This window comes from Mesoplodon mirus (assembly GCF_964341445.2).
Source record: "Mesoplodon mirus genome assembly, chromosome: 2".
NCBI classification, from domain to species: Eukaryota; Metazoa; Chordata; class Mammalia; order Artiodactyla; family Ziphiidae; genus Mesoplodon; species Mesoplodon mirus.
The window spans coordinates 86,014,549-86,031,546 of NC_138977.1; the positions used below are offsets into that span (position 1 = coordinate 86,014,549).

Below are 16,998 nucleotides of genomic sequence, written 5' to 3' on the forward strand. Positions count from 1 at the left end.
CCGGCTCGCCGGGGTGAGCTGCCTAGAGGTCTTTGTGAGTTGCGCGAGACCGGAAGCCTTTACTTACCGTGAGTCTCAAGTTGTTGGGCCATCACCTCGACGGTGTTCGTTTTTCATCTCTCAGAGGTTGAATGGGGTAGATTCTTTGGGTTTATGAAATTTAGCATGTAGGACTACAGTGCTCATACATAAACATAACTTTAGTTGCTGCTTATAATAGAAATATGAATTCATGTCTCTCTACCCCAAGCTATTGAATGTCTACTTTGCAAGCACAATGACAACTAAGCGCCTTTTTTTTTTTTTTTTTTTGCGGTACGCAGGCCTCTCACTGCCGCGGCCTGTCCCGTTGCGGAGCACAGGCTCCGGACGCGCAGGCTCAGCGGCCATGGCTCACGGGCCTAGCCGCTCCGCGGCATGTGGGATCCCCCCGGACCGGGGCACGAGCCCATGTTCCCTGCATCGGCAGGCGGACTCTCAACCACTGCGCCACCAGGGAAGACTTAGCGCTTTTTATCAATAAGCTCATCAAAGTTAAATTTAACATGCTGCAGAAAGGCAAATCTTGGAGTGGCTCAGTAAACATAAACTCTAGAAGGAAATTCTGATGAGATACGAACTTGTGCTGGGATTCTAGGAAAGGGATAAAGGAAGCAGCATCTGCTTTGAACTGAGTATCATAGATCTTTGTTCATGGTGGATGGAAGGAAGTATCATAGATCTTTGTTCATGGTGGATGGAAGGAAGCAGGGCCGGGGAAGTTATTGTTAAGAAAGCAGCAGTCACTCAAAGGAAGGGTCGTGTGGCCTCACCAGGTCCCATTAGAAACACTGTTTAGAGTTCTGTTAGGAACTCAGTCTGACTACCAGCATGGGGTGACAGGCAGACTCAAGTTTCCTTGGACACTACAAAGTTAAGATAAATGTGTAATGCTATGATCCCAAATTCCTTATCTGAAGTTCTGCACCTGGGTTGTAAATCCATCCTGCTTCTCTGGATCAAATGAACCCCCCTGGCTCACATTTTTTAGGCAAGAGTAGAATGTTCCATTCTCAGATAAAACTTCAAACAGCAAAATTTCTCACAAACTGGTACTAGGGGACAGAGTTTTTTGGCACTATAGCTTTGAGTTAGTTTACAAAGACAGTTTTAAATACCACCCCAGTACTATAATTTATCATCTAACAAAAATCTAGTGTGCATCTACTGTAGTAAAAAAGACCTACAAATCATAAAAAGAGCCTTGCAGGGAATATTATTGGAGCATAGAGGGATATTTATGAAATGTATTCTTTCTCAATGGTTTTACTTCTTCATGTGTTTCTGACACTAGAAAAATAAGTTCTGTCCTTGCTGTAAGTGCTGATAATGGTTAATTCTGCTTTGATTGCACTGTTTCATGTCCTGTCTTCCTTTTCTCCCAAGTTGGTGTTTCTCACCTCTTGCAGCCCATATGCCATGCTTTGTATAAGATTAAAGCAAGAAATTACTGCCATCAAAAGCAAAATATTTAATACTAAACAGAAAAAAATTGTTTTTGACAGGACAGGGACAAGTATGCTGAGTCACTCATTTTTCCATTCAATAAATATTTACTGATTATGTGTCAGACACCAACATGAGGAAAACAGACACACAGTCTTTGCTGTCAGTGAACTAAGAGTCTTGTGGGGATACAGACATTACCCAGCAAATCCTAATAAAGATAAGTAGTCTCAGTCATGAGACTCTAATTGAGATATTCCTTTATGTTTGGGGATGACCTGAGCATAGAAAGAACCTACGTCTTGTCCTCCAGATAAAGCCCCAAGGAATGATAAGATTAACAGAAAGATCCTCTGAACCAAGGTTTTAGATGAAGAGTTTGGTAGGAAAATTTTAACAGGCTATCACCCAGGGAAGGTGACAGATTTACAGCGGCATAAGAGCAGTACAGTAGAAGTAGCTAGATAGGTGACAGGAAAATATGCCTGATGACAGCCCTGGTCTACTACAGGTCACAAAGAGAAGCATCAAACAGCAGTCATACCCTGTCATCCTGATAGCTGGCACAGAGCTGAAGTTAGCTGATACAGAGCCTGAAATAGTGCTTCAGTCAACATGTATCATGCAAATGGAGGCCGATGGACAAAAGATGTTTCAGCAGACACCAATGGGGATATATACTGAAGACCAAAATGCAGAGGAAGAAATACCTATCCATTAAGTGGATGTCAGAGAAGAGAAAATGGCCCCAGAACAGATGCCTCCACCGATGTAGATGCCAGTAGCCTCCCCACCTTAGATGCCATCCTAAGTCAAAGGTGGGGAAGAGGGATAGAAATGACAGAATTTACATTTGAAATGACTAAGGAAACACTAAAACAATTAAATGAACCTGAAAGATAACTGTTTTAAGTTTCCTGCTCTCATGAGAATGGGGCTTGAGGAAGAGATTTAAGTAAAAGTTACATTAAAGCTGTAATTATATAGAGATATTACAGAAAAATAAGAAATGACACATTGGAATTTATGGCCTATGCAATTTCTATATGCTACAAAAGGTTTTAGCAGGGTATACCATGATCAGATTTGTATGTAAAACAAAAATTACCCTGTATGCCTGTAAAGAATAGATTGAAGTTGGGTCAGGAGTAGATCAGGGAAAGCTGGATTTTGCCAGAATGAATACAGAGGGGGATACTGTAAGCCCAGGAAATAGTTTGCACAAAGGTATGCAGGCAGGAAAGTAAAAGGCATATATATGGAATTCTGAATGACTACCAAGTGGCTCAGATAGGATGTATTTCAAAAACTAGAGAAAATGAATCTGGAAGGCTATGCATACAAGTTGGACTTTATATTGTAAGCAGTGGGGAAACACTTAAGCTTTATGCATGTAGTAAGAGACTAGCAGATGTGTTTTAGGAAGAAGGAAGTAGAATGGGTGGGGATTGTATGATAGCAGCAAAAATCCAGACACAAAAAGACTCTAGGCTCATTTTGTATTTTCCCTGCCCCAGCCATAGTACTAGGCATTTCACTAATCGCTGAGAGTTTTTGGTTTTGCTTTGTTTTATTTTGTTTTTTAACAAGAATGTTAGGTTATAACAAACACTTCCTGCATCTATTGAAATGATGGTGTGGTTTTCCATTTTAATCTGTTGATGAATTATGGTGATTGATTTTTTTTTTTTTTTTTTTTTTTTGCGGTACGCAGGCCTCTCACTGTTGTGGCCTCTCCTGTTTCAGAGTACAGGCTCCGGACGCACAGGCTCAGCGGCCACGGCTCACGGGCCTAGCCGCTCTGCGGCATGTGGGATCTTCCCGGACCGGGGCACAAACCCGTGTCCCCTGCATCGGCAGGCGGACTCTCAACCACTGTGCCACCAGGGAAGCCCGTGATTGATTTTTGAATATTAAATATACCTTGCATTGCTGAGATAAAGCTGACTTGGGCATGGTTTTTCTTGTCATGTTCACAGACTTTCAGTCAGAAGCACCTAAACATTTACCTGGATAGTTTTTGACAAATGACTCTTTCCCCAAGAGTGGCTTTAGTACTAGGCAAGAGTTCTGAATTAGACAAAATAAAACAAGCCTTTCAGTGGCTTCTTCCAAGGTTCTTCTGTCTTAGAGAGGTAAAATAATAATGGTTGTTTTGGGGAATGAGGGTTTGAAAGTGCTCCAGCCCAGTTTTTCTCCCTCTAGTACTTAGAATGTAAACTTGTTTTTGTTTTTGTTTTTGTTTTTCCCAAGGCTACCGTAGTTCTGGGAGCAGGGGATGGGATACGGGTAAGTTAAAACAAACAAAACTGACTGTTCTTATTGATAGTCCTCCAACTTTCATGAAAAAGCCTCCCAGGTTGCTGAAAGACTTTCAGTAGTCTTCACAGGTTTCAGAAATGTAGATTTTTATAGTTTGTCAGTTTTCTTTTTGTTTTTATGGGGGGATAAATTTTTGGATATCCTTACCCTGCCATTTTTGCTGAAGTCCTCAATTGATTACTTTTTGAGTAAGCGTTGACAGTTTGTCTTTCAAGGATTTTTAAAATTTATGTTGCCAAAATTATTGGCATAACACTGTAACATTCCGTTGTTATCTGTGCAATCCTTAGTGATTTCACCGCTCTCATTTCTGATATTGGTAAATTGTATCTTCATTTTTTTTCTCCCTAATCACCATGGTAAGATGTTTATTAATTTAACTGAGCTCTTCAAAGAACCAAATTTTGGATTGATTGAGTTTTGCATTGCTTTTTGTTTTCCATTTCATTGATATCTACTCCGATCTTTACAATTTCCCAAGGTCTGCTTACTTTGGGTTGAATTTTCACTTCTTTTTCTAGTTTCTTAAGTGGAAGCTAAGATTATTGTTTTGCAACCTTTGTTATTTTCTCACATATACTTGTAGTGCTGTATATTTCCCCTCTTAGAACTGCTTTAGTGGCATCCCACAAATTTTTATATCTTGTTTTTTCATTTTAATTCAGCAGAAAATTCTTTCTAATTTCGTTTTTGATTTCTTTTTGACCCACAGGTTATTTAGAAGTGTATTCTTAGTTTCCAAATATTAGTTTCCAAAGCTATCCAGATAGCTTTCTGTTTTTTATTTTACTTCATTTTTCTTCAAAGAACATCCTTTGTATGACTTAATTCTTTTAAAATATATTAGGATTTTTTGTGGCCCAGAATATGGTATATTTTCAAGTTCATTAGAAAAAAAAATGTGAATTCTATTTTGGGGTGGATTACCCTGTTAGGTAAATTAGGTAAAGTTGGTTGATAGTGTTCAAATTTCCTATATCTTTACTGATTTTATGTTACTAATTTTATGAATTAATGAGAGAGTAGTGTTGAAATTACAGACATTTGTGTATTTTTTGTTTCCATTTTATCAGTGTTTGGTTCATGTCTTCTGATGCTCTGTTATTAGGTATATAAACATTTAGGTTTATTATGTACTCTTGATGAATTAAATACTTTATCATTATGAAAGGATCTTCTTTATCTGGAGTAATATTCTTTGTTCTGTAATCTTCTTTGTCTGATATTAGTATCATCATTCCAACATTTTTTTGATTAGTGTTTGAATGGAATGTATTTTCCATTCTTTTAACTTATTCACATCTTTATGTTTAAAGTTTAAAAAAACAGATTTATTGAGGTATGATTGATATACAAAAACTGCACATACTTAAGGTGTATGAGTTGATGAATTTGGGCATATGCATACACCTGTGAAATCATCATCATAATCTAGGAAATAAACATACCCATCACCTCCAAAAATGTTCATATGTCTCCCTCTTGCCTTTAGTTAACATGAGATCTACCCTCTTAACTAAAATTTTAAGAGTGCAGTACAGTATTGTTAATGTAATAGGCACTATGTTACACAGCAAATCTCTAGAACTTGTTCATCTTACATAACCGAAACTTTATATACATTGAACAACAAATTCTATTTTCTCCTGCCCCTAGCTTCTGGCAACCAACAATCTATTCTCTGCTTCTATGAGTTTGGCTATTTTAGATACCTCATATACGTAGAATCATGCATTATTTGTCCTTCTATGACTGGCTTAATCACAGCATAATGTACTTCTAGTTCATCCATGTTGTCTCATATGGCAGAATTTCCTTCATTTTAAGGCTCAGTGATATTTCATTGTATGTGTATATCACATTTTATTTTTTATCCGTTCATCTGTTGATGGACATTCGGATTGTTTCCATAGTTTGAGTATTGTGAATAATGCTGCAGTGAACATGGGAGTGAAGGTATCTCTTGGAGATCTTCATTTCAGTTCTTTTGGATATATACCCAAAAGTGAAATTGCTGTATCATATGGTAGTTCTGTTTAAATTTTTGAGGACTCTGTTTTCCGTAGTGGCTACCAGCAATGTCCAAGGGTTCCAATTTCTCTATATCCTCACCAATATTTGTTATCTTCTTTGTGGGGGTCGAGGGGCTAATAGCCATCCTAACTGGTGTGGCAGGATAGCCACTTTGTTTTTGATATGCATGTCCCTCATAATTAGTGATATTGAGCACCTTTTCATTTTGGTCATTTTTATGTCTTCTTTGGAGAAATATCTATTCAACTCCTTTGCCAATTATTTGAGTCATTTGTCATTTTGCTATTGAGTTGTAGGAGTTCCTTATATATTTTGGATATTAGCCCCTTACCAGATATGTGGTCTGCAAATATTTTCCCCCATTCTGTAGGTTGTCTTTTCATTCTGTTTATTGTCTCCTTTGCTGTGCAGAAGGTTTTTGATTTGATGTAGTGTTGCTTGTTTATTTTTGCTTTGCTGCCTGTGCTTTTGTTGTTATCTTCAAGAAATCATGGCCAAACCAATTTCAGGAGTCTTTTCCCCCATGTTTTCTTCTAGGAGCTTTACAGTTCAGGTCTTATGTTTAAGTCTTCAATCTTTTTTGAATTGATTTTTGTATCCATTTCATAATTTTATGTGTGGATATCCAGCTTTCTAAGCACCATTTGTTGAAAAGACAGTTCTTTCTCCATTGTGTACTCTTGGCTCCCTTGTCAAAGAGCAGATGACCACTTATACTTGGGTTTATTTTGGGGTTCTCTGTTCTGTTCCATTGGCCTATATGTCTATCTTTATGCCAGTTCCATACTGTTTTAATTACTATAGTTTCACATTATATTTTGAAATTGGGAGGTGTGATGCCTCCAGCTTTGTTATTCTTCCTTAAGATTGCTTTTATTCTTTGGGGTCTTTCTGGCTTAATATCACTTATAGGATTTTATTTTCTATTTTTGTAAAAAATACCATTGGGATAACATTGAATCTGTAGATTGCTTTGGGTAGTATGGACATTTTAACAATATTAAGTCTTCCAATCCATTAACGTGGGATGTCTTTCCACTTATTTATGTGTTCTTTAATTCCTTTCATCTGTTTTTTTTTTTTTTTTTTTTTTTTGGCGGTACATGGGCCTCTCACCATTGTGGCCTCTCCCGTTGCGGAGCACAGGCTCCGGATGCATAGGCCCAGCGGCCATGGCTCCTGGACCCAGCCACTCTGCGGCATGTGGGATCCTCCCGGACCGGGGCACGAACCTGTATCCCCTGAATCGGCAGGCGGACTCTCAACCACTGCGCCACCAGGGAAACCCTTCATCTGTTTTTTGTAGTTTTCGGTCTTTCATCTGCTTGATTAAGTTTCTTCCTAATTACTTTATTGTTTTTGGTACTATTGTGAATGGGACTGTTTTCTTAATTTCCCTATATGGATAGCTCTTTGTTAGTGTAGAGAAACGAAACTGATTTTTACCTGTTGATTGTATACCCTGCAACTTTACTGAATTCATTTATTAGTCCTAACAGTTTGTTTGTGGAGTCTTTAGAGTTTTCTGCATATAGGATTAGGTCATCTACAAACAGAGATAATTTACTTCTTTCTTTACATTCTGGGTGCCCTTTATTTCTTTTTCTTGCCTAATTGCTCTCACTAGGACTTCTAATGTTACATTTAAAAGTGGCAAGAGGGCTTCCCTGGTGGCGCAGTGGTTGAGAGTCCGCCTGCCGATGCAGGGGACACGGGTTCGTGCCCCGATCCCGGAGGATCCCACATGCCGCGGAGCGGCTGGGCCCGCGAGCCATGGCCGCGGAGCCTGTGTGTCCGGAGCCTGTGCTCCGCAACGGGAGAGGCCACAGCAGTGAGAGGCCCGCGTACAGCAAAAAAAAAAAAAAAAAAAAAAAAAAAAGTGGCAAGAGTAGGCATCCTTGCCTTGTTTCTGATCTTAGAAGAAAAGCTTTTGGCTTTTCACCATTTACTATGATGTTAGCTTTGGGCTTACTATATATGGTCTTTGTCATATTGAGGTAAATAACTTCTATACCTTGTTTGTTGAGAATTATTTTCACAAAGGTGTGTTGAATTTTGTTAAATGCTTTTTCTGTATCTATGATGATAATCATGATTTTTGTCCTGTATTCTGTTAATGTGGTATATTACGTTAATTGATTGGAATATGTTGCACCATTCTTTTTTTTAACATCTTTATTGGAGTATTATTGCTTTACAATGGTGTGTTAGTTTCTGCTTTATAACAAAGTGAATCAGCTATACATATACATATATCCCCATATCTCCTCCCTCTTGCATCTCCCTCCCACCTTCCCTATCCCACCCCCCTAGGTGGTCACAAAGCACTGAGCTGTGTTGCACCATTCTTGAATCTCAGGGGTAAATCCCACTTTGTCATAATGTACGGTTTCTTAACATGCTGTTGGATTCAGCTTGCTAGTACTTTGTTGAGGATTTTTGCATTTAGTTCATCAGGGGTATTGGCCTGTAGTTTTCTATTTTTCTCTTTTGATTATTTGTTTCTAATATTTATTATTTCCATTCTTCTAATAACTTTGGGTTTGGTTTATTTTTCTTTTTCTAGCTCTTTGAGGTGTAAAGTTATGTTGAGCTCTTTTCTTATTTTCTAATGTGGGCATTTATCACTATAAACTTCCTTCTTAGAACTGCTTTTGTTCCATCCTTGTTTGATTTATTTGTTATTCAAGAGAGTGTTATTTAATTTCAACATATTTGTGAATTTTCCTTCTTCTGTGATTTCTAGTTTTATTCCATTGTGGTCAGAAAAGATATTTGATGTGATTTCAGTCTTCTTAAATTTGTTAAGACATGTTTTGTGACCTAATAAAATACAGGGTATTTTCCATCTCAAACACTGTAGTTTGCCTCTCTAAAAATTTGATGGGAGTTTTTTTTTTTATTGTCCATGTTTCTACTTAATATATTCAATCTTTTCTTTAGCTTCTTGAACATATAGAATATAGTTAAGATAATTTTTTAAGATCCTTGTCTACTAAGTTTATTATTTGTGTTATTTCTAGTTCTCTTTCAATTGATTGATTGATATGTTTTATTCTAATTGTGGGAACAGGAACTATGTGTGTCTCTATGAGTGCCTCTGACACTGTTTCCTCTAATCTTTTCAGGTGGTTCTCTCAGCCTCAGATAGCTTCACAGCTAACTGTGTTTGCTGATCAGTACTCAACTGAATACTCCAGGGGAACACTCTTCAGATCTTTAGAGTTCTCTCTATGTGCATCTTGCTTCTCTGTAGTACTCTGCCTTGCAAACTCTAGCTACCATGGCTTCCCTGGATTCTCATCTCTCAACACAGAGACACCATGGGTCTCTGCCTGCATTTCCTTTCCCTATGCTACAGTGTGGAAATTTTCTCTAGACATTAACCTGGGACAATTGTAGGGCTCACTTTTTTTGTTTCTCATCACTCAGGGATACCGGTCCTTCATTGCCTGATGTTTTGTGTCTTGAGAGATGTTGTTTCATTCATTTTTTTTTTTTTTTTTTTTTTTTTTTGCGGTACGCGGGCCTCTCACTGTTGCGGCCTCTCCCGTTGCGGAGCACAGCCTCCGGATGTGCAGGCTCAGCGGCCATGGCTTACGGGCCCAGCTGCTCCGCGGCATGTGGGATCTTCCCAGACCGGGACACAAGCCCGTGTCCCCTTCATCGGCAGGCGGACTTTCAACCACTGTGCCACCAGGGAAGCCCTTTCATTCATATTTTGTCCAACTTTTTAGTTGTTTAAGTCAGAAGGTTGAATCAGATCCCTCTGACTCCATCTCAGCTGGATTTAAAGAATGGCTGGCTCCTCAAAACACAATTTAATGAATTCTTATTACCCAAATTCTGTCTAATTCTGAAAAGTAAGTTGCTGTGGCCAGTGAAAAAGCAATAAATTTTCTTCTGCCTGTTGTTACAACCTATTTGCTTCCTTTAAAAGTGACTATTAAACTTTCAGAGACTTCATTGAAAAATCATTATCAAGAATTACATATTGCCATGTCAAGCATAAAACCTGATAGAAAAAAAATGTTATGTTCATGGAATCAAGTTCAAATTTCTCAGAAAATAAAAATAAAAAGATTTTATTTAGAAGTTTTATACCAGTTAAAAGTTAATATCTTTCTTAATACTTTATATTTCATTTTTTTATCTGACTTTTGTAATATGAAGAAATTAATAAAATTTTCCACTAGCCTGAAATAGATGCCCTCAAAACTCCTTTAGTTTACTTCAGTGTGCTGTACGTATTTGATCTTTCTCTGTGTGTCCCATTACATGAAAATGTTTGTAACCCCTCACATGAAAAGTGAGTCTAAATCTTGAAGACCCTTTGCTATAAGTAGCAACTGTAGAGGTGGGGATGGGTGTGAGTGAGCTCATGACTATTGGTAGGGGGCACCCAGAAAGTTTGTGTGTGTGCATAAATGTGTGTTTTAGTTTTCCTTGTTCAGAAGTTATAATAAAAACAAAAGGAAGGTCAGATTTGATTTAGAAAGATTATTTTATAGTCATCATTGCATTACTAGACATCTTGTAGCATACTGATTGCAAAAATGGCTTCAATCCTCTATCTCTCCTTAGATCCACACTCCATCTATTATGACTGTGCTTGGCGGTGGCTTATTTTACATGATTGTTATAGCAATTGCTAACTGATACACATCTGTTGTAATGCATTGGAGAAAGAATTCAATAATATGAGGATCCTTCCACACTCAAACGTGTTGGCAAAGCTCTCACAGATGTTGGATATATCTGCTGAGGTGGGCTTCTTGACTCCCAAGCAAAGATGTTGCCTTACCTTTTGCACCATGCAGGAGTGAATGTTTGTCAGATCAGGTACCTTGGCTCATGACTCTGGTCTCCATGGGCAAGGCAGGCAGTGAAAGCTGCCTTAAAATTTCATAAGCTTTCATTCATAATTTTAGCCAGATATTTGAATATACGATAAAATGAGGCAAAGCATTCCCAGGGCAAAGTGGAAAATGCTCCTATCATCCATTTTTAAAAGGAAATATGATACATAGTCTGAGAAGGCAAATGGGGGATTTAGATTTTTAATATAAGTGGGGTTTTGAGTCAGTCATTTGGTTGTAAAGAGAGACTGGGAAACTTGACTTGAAACTACCTTTCCAGAGCAGGCTCTTTATTTTAAATTAGATTTTAGGTTTATGTAGGGTTGTTTGGGGTTTGATATACTTGGAGGAGGGGTTAAAGTCACCATGCATAAGACTAACCTTAACTAGAGGTCCCCCAACCTCCAAACACTGCGGTAGAATAAGAGAATACTCTTATAATAAGAATAAAAGGGGTTGGGCAGTTGAGTAAATGAGAAATGCACAGTGGTCCTCACACTTAGGAATGAGGGGACAACCTCCTGATAATTGTTAAGGGTGAAACAATAGTCTATGTGTAAAAGGTAGAATGCTAGAATGGATGATTACTGATTTAAATGTTTCATTGAAATCAAATTCTCAAGATCTGCCTACTATGGTTTATATCTTATCATATCTGCTTTTATTATAGAAAGTTTCATTCTGGGCCATATTGTCATCTATCTGCAAGCCATCACAATTAAGTTTCTGCTCCTTAAAATTAAAACAAGAACTTTTGTTTTCAAAGCCCACAAAAAGTAAGTAAAATTTAAGAAATTTATGTCAGCTCTGAGATTTTCAGAAGATATCTTTAGATAAGAATCATAAAAATGCAGATGGTAAGAATATATAATTAGATTTAGGGAATTTCAATTTTAATAACATAGACTAAAGCACTGTCTCTTGTCTATAATTTAATAAGGAAAATTTTCCTGGGATCATAAACTATGAAATTATAACCTCAGAGGCTTCTCAATGACAACTAACACTAAGATTAAATAAGAGCTTTAGAATTAAACATCACAGCATCATTTTATTGAAGATTATATCTTTGTAAATAGTAGCTATAAAACTAAATCAATGGATTATGAAATTTTTACCACTAGAAGTTAAGGAGAAGAGTTTATGGGCAAGCTGAATCAATAATTTAAGATTGTAGACTAAAGAAATTAGTGGCAATATTTTCTAGCTGATAAAACTATTTGTACCATATAATGAAATGCTAAATCTTCATACAGAAGTTTTCAAATGACATGTAAACTTATGTAATAATTAAAGTAAGTCCTAAATAATCTCCATGAGGATAGGGACCTTGTAGGTTTTGTCCACAGCTGTGGACTCAGCACCCAGCCTAGCACCTGGCCCATAGCGAGTGTGTGATGTTCACCGTGTTGTACTGAATATTTCAATTTTTTTTTTTTGTTTTTTTTGTGGTACGCGGGCCTCTCACTGTTGTGGCCTTTCCCGTTGCGGAGCACAGGCTCCGGACGCGCAGGCTCAGCGGCCATGGCTCACAGGCCCAGTCGTTCCGCGGCATGTGGGATCTTCCTGGACCGGGGCATGAACCCGCGTTCCCTGCATCTGCAGGCAGACTCTCAACCACTGCGCCACCAGGGAAGCCCTGAATATTTCAATTTAAAGTTGGAGCTGCTATGCTACACTTAGACACAAGAGGGCATGATGGAACCTGGTATAGGACAGGCTGTGCTGATTTTCTTATAAACTGTGGTTTTTGATTTTTCCAGTTGTTCTTTATGAATAGCAGGTCACTCTGGCTGACCTTCTATAGCATAGCAGTAACATATAGTAAGGACTATTAAAAAGCTGAAATTTACTGAAATTTATATTTACTCCTATATAAAACTTAATAACTACTTTCATTTATAATATTTAAGAGATTTACTAGAGAACTGAAAAAGAAAAACACAAAATAGAGTGATGTAAAATTTTAGGATTTTTTTAAAATAGCAACTCTTCCATGCAAACTGGAACTCTATCTCAGGTCACTGCCATAGAAACCGGGCTTTTATTTGGATAGCATATTCTTTACATTGCATTTTTGCCCATTTTTGTGAGTAGTGAACTGAAGCAAATTAGTAAAAGAAAATTAAGCATATAAAATAGTGATGATAAGCAAGGGGTGGAATTGGAACAGTAGCCCCCAATATTTTATATGTTGGGGACATGGAGGGACGTTTATTGAACATCATGGACGCTTGGCAGGTGGCTGTGCTGGTTCTATAAAGATCCAAGGCACAGACACTTCCTGACAGTTGTATATTACAATTGTATAGCCATTATAGATCACTCTTACCCCCCTGTTTTCCAGCTCTCTCCCCATGGGCTTGCACTGCCCTCATAAAAAAATAAAGAGCCTAATAGATAGCCAAAAAAAAAAATCACTTGTCTATAACGAATTCCCTATATATTTATCTTCCTTGGCAATGGTCACCATGCCAACGTGGCTAAAATTGATAGGCATTCTTCATCTTCTTATTTGATCTCTGGGAAGCATTTAGTACCATTGGCCTCTCTTCCATCTTAAAATATTGCTCTCTCCTCTTTTCTTTTTACTTTCATGGACTTCCCTTTTCAGTCTGTCAAATGGGCTTCTCTTTCCAAGATTCCCTCTTTGACCCTCTCTGTAATCACACTGTGTCTGGACACTTTTGCCCTGTGACTTCACTTATATTGTCCCAAACTTATATAACTCTAGCTTAGCTCTCAGTCTTGAGCTCTAGACCCCTATGAATCTGAGCTCTGGGCTTTCCAACTAGAAATTCAAATGTGTTCAAAGATATAGCTTCACTCCCTACCCCAAACCTGTTTCTCTCGCATTGCTTCGTCCATGAATGACAATACCATCCAGACAGTGGTCTAAGCCAGGTGTCTAAGCAATCCTTTAGAGTTCTCCTTCTTTCTCAGCTTCCACAGCTAATTAGGTCCTCTGGGAGACACTATTGGTTGTCTCTCCAACAGCCAATTCCAACCTTCTCTTCACTGTTATTAGAACCTACCTCCCACTATAGAGGCTGAAAGAGCCAGATTTTGTTCTCTCAACTTTCCTTGCATTGAAGGCATGGGCATTTGGCCCAATCTGATTAATGGGATTCTAGGAAAGATTTTCCTCTCTGATTAAAAAACAAAGAGATGCCTGTACAACGGAGGTCTCCCCTTCTTTCCTGTTGTGGGCATTGCTGTTTGAGGATCCAATGCTCAAGGCTGCTGCTTGAGACCATGAAAAAGAGAAAAACTATGTGGAGAAGTCAACCTGGAGTTCTGACGGGCATGTGGCAACTGTGCCTGACTCCGTTCTTCTTATGTAAGAAAGTGACTCCCAATTACTTTCGTACTTACACTTGAAATTTTCTGACTTAATGTTGTAAAGATACAGCTTGAAGGCCAATTGATTTTAGCTCCTAAATATCTCTTGAATCTGCCTCCTTCTTTCAGTCCCTTGGTTAACCCCTCTGTTGGGCCTTTTTCATTCTTGCGGGGATTGCTGCAACAACAGCCTGACTGATGTAACTTCTTCCACTCTTGTTTCTTCTTCTCCAGGACCACTTTCCCTCTGATATCAGAGGGATTTTCATTTCAAACTTCAAGTCAAATCACACCTCTTCCCTTGTTACAAAATTTTCAGTGGTTCCTCTTCAATAGTAGTTAAGTGATCAGACAGTTCCTAAGCCTCAGCTACTACTTCAGCTGCTAGATCGACTTCCCGCATTTCCATAAATGTGGTTGGTAAGGAAACAGTGAGCTTAAGTGGATTGAGGTGTTTATCACTCATGAGACATCAGGCAGCACGAGCTTCCCCTTTGCTCTCCTCTCGTGTCATGGGGGTGATGCAGAGTGGATCCTGGTAGACCTTGCAAACATACTGGATGTAGGTCACAGCTGAGCTTAGGAAACCAGTTTTTTTTTTCTCAAGATTTATTTATTTATTTATTTTTGGTCTCATCGTTGCAGCATGTGGGTCTTAGTTGCAGCGCATGGGCTCTTCATTGTGGTTAGTGGGCTTCCCTCTCTAGTTGTGGCATGTGGGCTTCTCTCTCTAGTTGTGGCGTGCGGGCTCCAGGGCACATGGGCTCTGTAGTTGTGGCGTGTGGGTTCCAGAGTGTGTAGGCTCTGTAGTTTGTAGCACACAGCCTCTCTAGTTGAGGCGTGAGAGCTCAGTAGTTGTGGTGCGCCGGCTTAGTTGCCCCGCGGTATGTGAGACATTGATTCCCTGACCAGGAGTCGAACCCACGTCCCCTGCATTGTAAGGCAGAGTCTTTACCACTAGACCACCAGGGAAGTCCCAGGAAACCAGTTTTATAAGGGGGTTGCAAGCTGCAAGCCAATCTTTCTATTCTTTGCTTCCAAAGGAGACATTACCTTAAGTATCTTGATCAGGAAACAAATCTGTCCTTAAACCTGAAGAGAGACACTCTTTTAGTCTCTGAGGATGTTTATTGTATAAACATCCTTGAAAAGATAACCTGAGACATGCAGAAATGCAATGGAGAATTGCTCCCAACAAATAGGAGCTAGGTTTGAGAATCAAACAGATCTGGAATTAAGTTCATATGTTAATTTGTATTAAATTAGATGGCTTCCAGATTTATTTCTCCAGCCCCAGAGTCTTTTCCCTAAACTCTAGTCCTATATATCCAACTTCCTACTTGACAATTTCTAGTTGATTTGAACGTCTGATAAGAATATCAATCATACAATATCCAAGTCTAAGCTCCTGGTATTTACCACCAAATCTCTTCTTCCCAAATATTAATGGCAATTTACCTTTCTCCAGCTTCAAATCTTTCCTTGCTCCAGCTTCAAATCTTGCTGTCATTTTTGTCTCCTCTCTTTCCCTTACACCCCCATATTCAATCCATCTGCAAATCCTGTTGGCTCTACTTTCAAATATATTGAGAATCTGACAACTTGCCACTCTTCTACTGTTACCAGACTTGTACAAAGCACTACCTCCTGCTATCTGAATTATTGAAAACACCTTCTAACCAATCTCCCTGCTTCCTCTCTTCAGATTGTTCTCAGCATAGTAGCCAAAGCGATCCTGTTAAAACATATCCTTCTACGATCAAGACCCCATTTTCCTATCTGGGACAAATACCAAAGACCTGACTATGAACTACAAGGTCCTGTGTGATCTGCCCCCTCCACCATTACATCCAGATCTCATCTTCTGCTCTTCCCTTCTCTCCCTCAGCTTCAGCCACATCAATCCCCATCTCAGGACCTTTCTACTTGCTATTTGTTCTTCCTTACATGCCTTCCCCTTAGATATCTGCTAGCCCAACTCCATCACTATTTTTAAGCAATTACTCAAACGTTGCCTTCTCTCGTGTATTCTCTGCCTACTTGACAAATACATCTGGATGCCTAACAAGCATGTCAAACTTACCATGTTCAACAAGAGGGCCTTCCTGAACATCTTACTTAAAATTTCAATCTCCACCACCTTCTGTTTCACTTCCGTGTTTCACTTACCTCTATCTGCTAAACTGTGTGTGTGTGTGTGTGTGTGTGTGTGTGTGTGTATAAAATAGACTTAATTTTTATTTTCTTTGTTTTCTGTTTCCCTCCCTAGAGTATAATTTTCTTGACGGTAGGTATTTTTATCTGCTGTCTTCACTACTGTAATCTCAGCATCTGGAACACGCCTCTCACACAGTAGGTGCTCAATAATTATTTGTTAACTGAATGAATTTTGGCTTTATCCCTTATTTTCTGCAGGCTTTGGAAAAGTTAGTTCACCTAAGCCTTATCTTTCTCATCAGTAAAAAGGGAAAAACAATAGCACTACCTTGTCGGATTATTGTGAGGGTTAAATGGTATAATGTGCATAAAAAATTTAACATGCATAGTGCCTGGCACACAGTAGGCAATCTGATTCCCTAGGGCTGGAGGTACCTCACCATCCCCCTTCCAGTTTGTATTAGCCACGAATCCTCATAGCATTCTGTGTCTTACATTGTACATTAATTGTTGAAGTTATTGTCTAATTCTTGTTTGTCTGCCTAGCTTGGTGTTTGACTTATAGTAGGAACTGAGGGGAAAAAAGTGATTTGGTAGGTTACAATTTGCTTTAAATACATTATCTAATTTGATCCTTAGAACTAACCTGCGTGGGGAATAGACTGGTAAAATCATAAGAAAAAACTGAGGTTTAGCGGGATTCACAGCATTGCCAAATCTTATCTGGTGATGATTTCGTTGTTGTTGTTTAGATAAAATGAGTCTCACATTTTCTAAATGGTACTGAAATGAAAGCATT

At 38.7% G+C, this 16,998-nt stretch overlaps 1 long non-coding RNA gene across 3 annotated transcripts in view; it reads left to right on the forward strand.

Annotated features, from left to right (window-relative positions):
• The first annotated feature begins 16 nt into the window (after positions 1-16).
• Positions 17-16,998, forward strand: part of LOC309798292 — a 55,743-nt gene continuing 38,761 nt past the window's right edge. For 2 of the 3 annotated variants that reach the window (XR_014293052.1, XR_014293053.1), the window contains exons 1-4: positions 22-68; positions 3,739-3,774; positions 10,426-10,607; positions 11,371-11,476. This is a non-coding gene — a long non-coding RNA (uncharacterized lncRNA). Of the gene's footprint in view, positions 69-3,738; positions 3,775-10,425; positions 10,608-11,370; positions 11,477-16,998 lie in introns of all 3 variants that reach the window. The other variant, XR_014293051.1, reaches the window with a different exon arrangement.